General features: G+C 37.7%; 1 protein-coding gene across 2 annotated transcripts in view; it reads left to right on the forward strand.

Annotated features, from left to right (window-relative positions):
* The window catches only part of SLITRK4 (SLIT and NTRK like family member 4), a 694124-nt gene that overhangs the window by 4406 nt on the left and 683603 nt on the right, over positions 1 to 6115 (forward strand). The window lies entirely within an intron of this gene.

Here is a 6115-nt window from a genome sequence, read left to right on the forward strand (position 1 = left end):
ACCACCTGGGTGGCTCAGTTGGTTCAGTGTCTGACTCTCGGTTTTGGCTCAGGTCATGATCTCATGGTTTGTGAATTCAAGCCTCATATGCAGGGCGAGGGGTGGGTTCTCTCTTCTTGGGATTCTCTCTCTCACTGTCACTCTCAAAATAAATAAACTTAAAAAAATTCCATATATGAGTGAAATCAGACAGTATTTGTCTTTCTCTGACTGACTTATTTCATTTACCGTTATATACTCTACATCCAACCATATTGTTACAAATGGCAAGATTTCATTCTTCTTTATGACTGAATAATATTTCCATTGTGTATATACACCACCTCTTTATCCATTCATCTATCAATTGACACTTGGGCTGCTTCCATAGTTTGGCTATTGTAAATAATGCTACGATAAACAGAGTGGCAATTTCTTTTTGAATTAGTGTTTTTGTGTTCTTTAGGTAAATACCCAGTAGTGGAATTACTAGATCGTATGTAATTCTATATTTAATTTTTTGAGGAACCTCCATACTGTTTTCCACAGGGCCTGCACCAGTGTGCATTCCCACCAACAGAGGGTTTCTCCACATCCTTACCAACACTTCTTGTTTCTTGTGTTACTGACTTTAGCCATTCTTACAGTTGTGGGGTAATATCTCATTGTGATTTTGATTTGCATTTCTCTGATGATGAGTGATGTCGAATGTCTTTTCATGTGTCTGTTGGCTATCTGTGTATCTTTGGAGAAAAGTCTGTTCATGTCTTCTGTCCATTTTTTAATTGAATTGTTTGTGCATTTTTTTGGTGTGTTGAGATGTTTAAGTTCTTTATATATTTTGGATACCAGCCCTCTATCAGATATCTCTTTTCAAAATACCTTCTTCCATTCAGTAGGTTGCATTTTAGTTTTGTTGATCATTTCCTTTGCTGTGCAGAAGTTTTTATTTTAACATCGTTCCTATGGTTTATTTTTGCTTTTATTTCCCTTGTCTCAGGAGACTTATATAGAAAAAATGTTGCCATGGCCAATGTCAAAGAAATTACTGCCTGTGCTCTCTTTTAGGATTTTTATGGTTTCATGTCTCACATTTAGGTCCTTTATATATTTTGAGTTTATTTGTGTATCTGGTGTAAGAAAGTGGTCCAGACTGATTCTTTTGCATGAAGCTGTCCAGTTTTCCCAACACCATTTGTTGAGGAGACTTTTTTCATTGCATATTCTTTTCTTCTTTGTTGAAGATTAATTGACCGTGTAATCATTGATTTATTTCTGGGCTCTCCATTCCATTCCATTGGTCTATGTGTCCTGTTTTGTGCCTGTATCATTACCGTTTTGATTAGCTTTGTAGTATATCTTGCAGTCTGGAATTGTGATGCCTCCAGTTTTGTTCTTTTTTTATTGCTTTGGCTATTCGAGGTCTTTTATGATGCCATGCAAATTTTAGGATTTGTTCTAGTTCTGTGGAAAATGATGTTGGTGTTTTGGTAGCGATTGCATTAAATCTGTAGATTGCTTTTGGTATTATAGATATTTTAACAATATTTTCCAGTCCATGAGCATGGAATGTCTTTCCATTTATTTCTGTCATCTTCAGTTTCTTTGATCAACATTTTATAGTTTTCAGAGTACAGGTCTTTTACTTCCTCGGTTAAGTTTATTCCTATGTATATGATTATTTTTGGTGTAGTTGTAAATGGGATTTCGCAAAAATTTCTTTTCTCCTACTTCATTATGAGTGTATAGAAGTGCAGTGGACTTCTGTATATTGATTTTGTATACTGCGACCATACTGAAGTCCTTTATCAGTTCTTGTAGTTTATTGGTGGAGTCTTGAGGGTTCTCTCTACATAGTATGCAATCTGCAAACGGTGAAAGTTTTACTTCTTCCTTACCAGTTTGGATGCATGTTATGTTTTCTTCTTGTCTGGTTTCTGTGGCTAGGAATGCATTGAATAAAAGTGATGAGAGTGGACATCCTTATCGTGTTCCTGATATTAGGGGTAAAACTCTCAGTTCTTCACCATTGAGTATGATGTTAGTTGTTGGTTTTTCATATGTGGCCTTTATTATGTTGAAGTATGTTCCCTCTAAACCTACTTTGTTGAGGGTTTTTTTTATCATGAATGTTGTATTTTGTGAAATACATTTTCTGCATCTATTGAAATAATCCCATAGTGTTTATCTTGTCTCTTGTTGACGGAATGTATTGTGCTGAATGATTTGTAAATATTGACCCATCCTTGCATCCCAGGAATAAATCCCAGTTGATCATGGTGATTGATTTTTTTAAATATTTTGTTGGATTCGTTTTCTTGAAGATTGTTGAGGATTTTTGCATCGCCGTTCATTAGTCATTGGCCTATAGTTCTCTCTGTCTCTCTCTCTTTTTTTTTTTTTTTTTTTTTTTTTTTTTTGGTTTTTTTTTTTNCTGAGGTTATATGTTTCTGGGAAGGTATCCATTTCTTATAAGTTGTCCAATATATTGGTATATAATTTTTCATACTATTATAATCCTTTGTATTTCTGTGGTGTCAGTTGTTATTTTTCATTTCTCATTGCTGATTTTGTTTATTAGAGTCTTTTCTCTCTCTCTCTCTCTTTTTTTTTTTCAATGAGTCCAAATAAAGGTTTATCAGTTTTCTTGACTTTTTCAAAACCACCTTCTGGTTTTATTGATCTGTTTTATTTTATTTATTTTTCAGTTTCAATTACATTTATTTCTTTGTTAATCTTTATTATTTCCTTCTTTCTACTGGTTTCGGTCTTGTTTGTTCTTTTTCTAGCTCCTTTGGATATAGGTTAGGCTGTTTATATGAGATTATTCTTGCTTGTTGAGGTGGACCTATGTTGCTATATACTTCCCTCTTCAAACATCTTTTTCTGGATCAAAAAGATTTCGGACCACTGTGTTTTCATTTTTATTTGTCTCCATGTATTGTTTGATTTCTTCTTTGATTTATTGATTGACTCATTCATTGTTTAGTAGCAGATTATTTAACCTCCATGTATTTGGGCTCTTTCCAGATTTGTTCCTGTGATTGATTACTAGAAGTTTCATAGTATTGTGGTCAGAAAAGATGCATGGAATGCCTTGTCTTTTTGAATTTGTTGAGACTTGTTCTGTGTTCTTATATATGATCTAATCTGGATAATGTACTGTGTGCATTTGAAAAGAATGTGTATTCTGCTGTTTAAGGATGGAATGTTCTGAGTGTATCTGTTCAATCCATCTGGTCTAATGTGTCATTCAAAGTCACTGTCTCCTTGTTGATTTCTTGTTTGGGTGGTCTGTACATTGATATAAGTGGGGTGTGAAAGTCCCCTACTATTACTGTATTACCATTGATTCCTTCTTTTATGTTTTTAATTGGGGCTTTTGTATTTAGGCGCTTTCATGTTGGGTGCATAAAATTTACAATTGTTAAATCTTCTTGTTGGATTGTCCCCTTTATGTTTATATAATGTCCTTCTTTGTCTCCTGTTATAGTCTTTTCTTAAAGTCTATTTCATCGAGTATAAGTATTGCTACCCTGCCTTTCCTTTCATTTCCATTTGCATGATAAATGCTTTTCCATCCCTTCACACTCAATCTGCATGTGTCTTTGGGTCTGAAGTGGGTCTTTCATAGGTACCATATAAATGGGTCTTGCTTTTTTATCGGTTCCATCACTCTCTGTCTTTAAAATTTTTTTTTTAATGTTTATTTATTTTTGAGAGAAAGAGCAGAGAGAGAGAGAGACAGAGCACGAGCTGGGGAGGAGCAGAGAGAGAGGGAGACACAGAATTCGAAGCAGGCCCCAGACTCTGAGCTGTCAGCCCAGAGCCCAATGTAGGACTCAAACCCACAAACAGGTTCATGAGTTCCAGCCCCACGATGGGCTCTGCACTGCAATGCAGAGCCTGCTTGGGATTCTCTCTCTCTGTCCCTCTCCCGCTCTCCTCGCTCTAAATAAATAGATAAATAAAATTTAAAAATAAAACAAATAAGACAGGAACAGCAAAAGGATTTCGAAAAAGAAGTCCTTTCATTTCACCTCTAGAGTCCAGCCATGTCAATGTTGGGTCTGTTTACCTATGTGGTAACAGGACATGTGTACTCGGTGTGCACACGGAAGAAACTTTACAGTTAGTGTCGCTCTATGTGCAAATTAAGGTTTCACTTTCCTTCTGATGTTAGTATCTTCTCAGCCTGGAGTTTGCGAACTCTTTCTGTAAAGGTACACAATGTCGATTAAGCGTCCAACTTTAGCTCAGGTCATGATCTCGTGGTCTGTGGGTACGAGCCCCACATCAGACTCTGTGCTGATGGCTCAGAGCCTGGAGCCTGTTTCAGATTCTGTGTCTCCCTTTCTCTCTGCCCCTCCCTCATCTGCTCGCTTTCTCTCTCTCTCTCTCTCTCTCAGAAATAAATAATAAATAAATAAAATATTTAAAAATTTTTTAATTAAAAATCTTTTTTTTTTACTTTTAAGTTTATTCATTTATTTTGAGAAAGACAGAGACAGCACAAATTGGGGGAGGGGCAGAGCGAGAGGGAGACAGAGAATCCCAAGCAGGCACTGCACTGTTAGTGTGGAGTCCATTATGGGGCTTGAACTCATGAAACCATGAGATCGTGACCTGAGCCGAAACCAAGATTTGGGCACTTTAACCGACTGAACCACCCAGGCACACACCCCCAAAATTAAAAATCTTTTAAAAAATAAAATAAAATGAAAATAATAAAATAGGTTTAAGAAAATCTATCTATAAAAATGGGCAGTGGGATGGATTTGATTTAACTTGACTATCGTTTGCTGACTCCTGTAGTAAAATGGACTCCGTAGTCACCATTTTGAATAGCCACATAATGTTCTAGCTAATTGGAGACACTAATTTCATTGAGTAAGACTCTACCATAGCTGCGCATTTAGGGTTTTTTTGTTCTTGCTGTGGATGGATGTTAACATAAATAATGTACTATTATAAAAGAGTATTTAGTGACAGTTTTTCTCAGTTTTGATTAGTTTTCTTAACATAAATGTAAGTTTGAGTAATCCAATGACGAGGCCAAATGCTGTTGGTATTATGTTCTGCCAAACTGCTCTAAATGGGTCAATTAAAAAAAATTTTTTTTGAGAGAGCACGAGTAGAGGAGGGGCAGTAAAAGAGGGGAAGAGAGGATCCAAAGCAAGCACTGCACTGACAGCACAGAGCACAATGTGGGGCTCAAACTCACGAATCGGGAGATCACGGCCTGAGCTGGAGTCGAACACTCAACCAACGGAGCCACCCAGGGGCCCCCAAATGGGTCAGTTTTAACGTCATCAATAATATATACCTATTTCCACACAATTTTGCCAATATCAGATTTTAGTTTCACTAGTTTAACTGATGCAACTTCTGAGTGGAGAGAACTATTCCCAAACCTACTTTTTACAGGTAAGTTATCTACAGCTGCCAGATGCTCAGTGGTCTGCATTAAGTCAAACATCCTAATAACGGGAGGGCTGACATATGGACTGAGTCCTCTGAACACCATTCTCCGCTTCAACATGCTTCACACAGGGGCCACTGCTCTCGATGAACTGTCAGAAGAAGACATTACAGAATGTTTTCCCTCTTTGTCTTAACACTGTGTCATGTTAGTCATTCTGATTGGCTGTGACTCACTTAGAAATACCACACACCCCGAGATATATAGAAAGACCATGGGGACGTGGACTTCTGGGGAAGATGGCTGAGTGGGAAGATACTACAGAACTCACTTCCTCCCATGGATACAAGATAACACCGTCCCCCGTGTAAATAACCCAGACAATGATCCAAACACTGGCAGAGCAGAGTCGCCACAGCTAAATACAGAGAAGAGGCCTCATCGAAGGGGGTAGGAAGGGCAGAGGTGCCCTCAGAAGCTACACGGACCCATGGGACTGGCCACAAGAGGGAGGGATGGCATGGGCGCAGAGAGGGTACAGACACAGCCCCTCATACCAAGCACCCCAGGCAAAGGAACCTGCATCGGGAAGATGAATCCCCCTCACACTTTGCTTTGAAAATCAGAGAGGACTAATTTCATGAGTTCTTAAAAACAGCAGGGCTTAAAACCTGAAACTTTAATGTTTATTCATTTGTGAGAGACAGAGGCACC

The sequence above is a fragment of the Crocuta crocuta genome, unplaced genomic scaffold, assembly GCF_008692635.1.
Source record: "Crocuta crocuta isolate KB4526 unplaced genomic scaffold, BGI_CrCroc_1.0 scaffold581, whole genome shotgun sequence".
Classification (NCBI taxonomy): Eukaryota; Metazoa; Chordata; class Mammalia; order Carnivora; family Hyaenidae; genus Crocuta; species Crocuta crocuta.